Below are 266 nucleotides of genomic sequence, written 5' to 3'. Positions count from 1 at the left end.
TGTTACAAACCCGAATTGAATTATTTCTCCATTTTCTCCTTGTCAACACCTTTTTGAGCAATGAAAAATTCCTTTGAGTGTGTTTTCACCATGCGGAGCTTGACCCCATCACTGGGACAACGGAGGAAGCAACTTTTCATGATCGTGGTAAATGAATTAATTCTTTTATTGACTTTTTTGCATAGATTTAATTGCTTTATGATTTCTATTAATTATTTGTTATTTTGTTAGATGTCGCATGCTTAGTTCTAAATACTTTAGATGCG

The sequence above is a fragment of the Papaver somniferum genome, unplaced genomic scaffold (assembly GCF_003573695.1).
Source record: "Papaver somniferum cultivar HN1 unplaced genomic scaffold, ASM357369v1 unplaced-scaffold_0, whole genome shotgun sequence".
In the NCBI taxonomy this organism is placed as follows: Eukaryota; Viridiplantae; Streptophyta; class Magnoliopsida; order Ranunculales; family Papaveraceae; genus Papaver; species Papaver somniferum.
Note: the sequence above shows the minus strand (reverse complement) of the source record.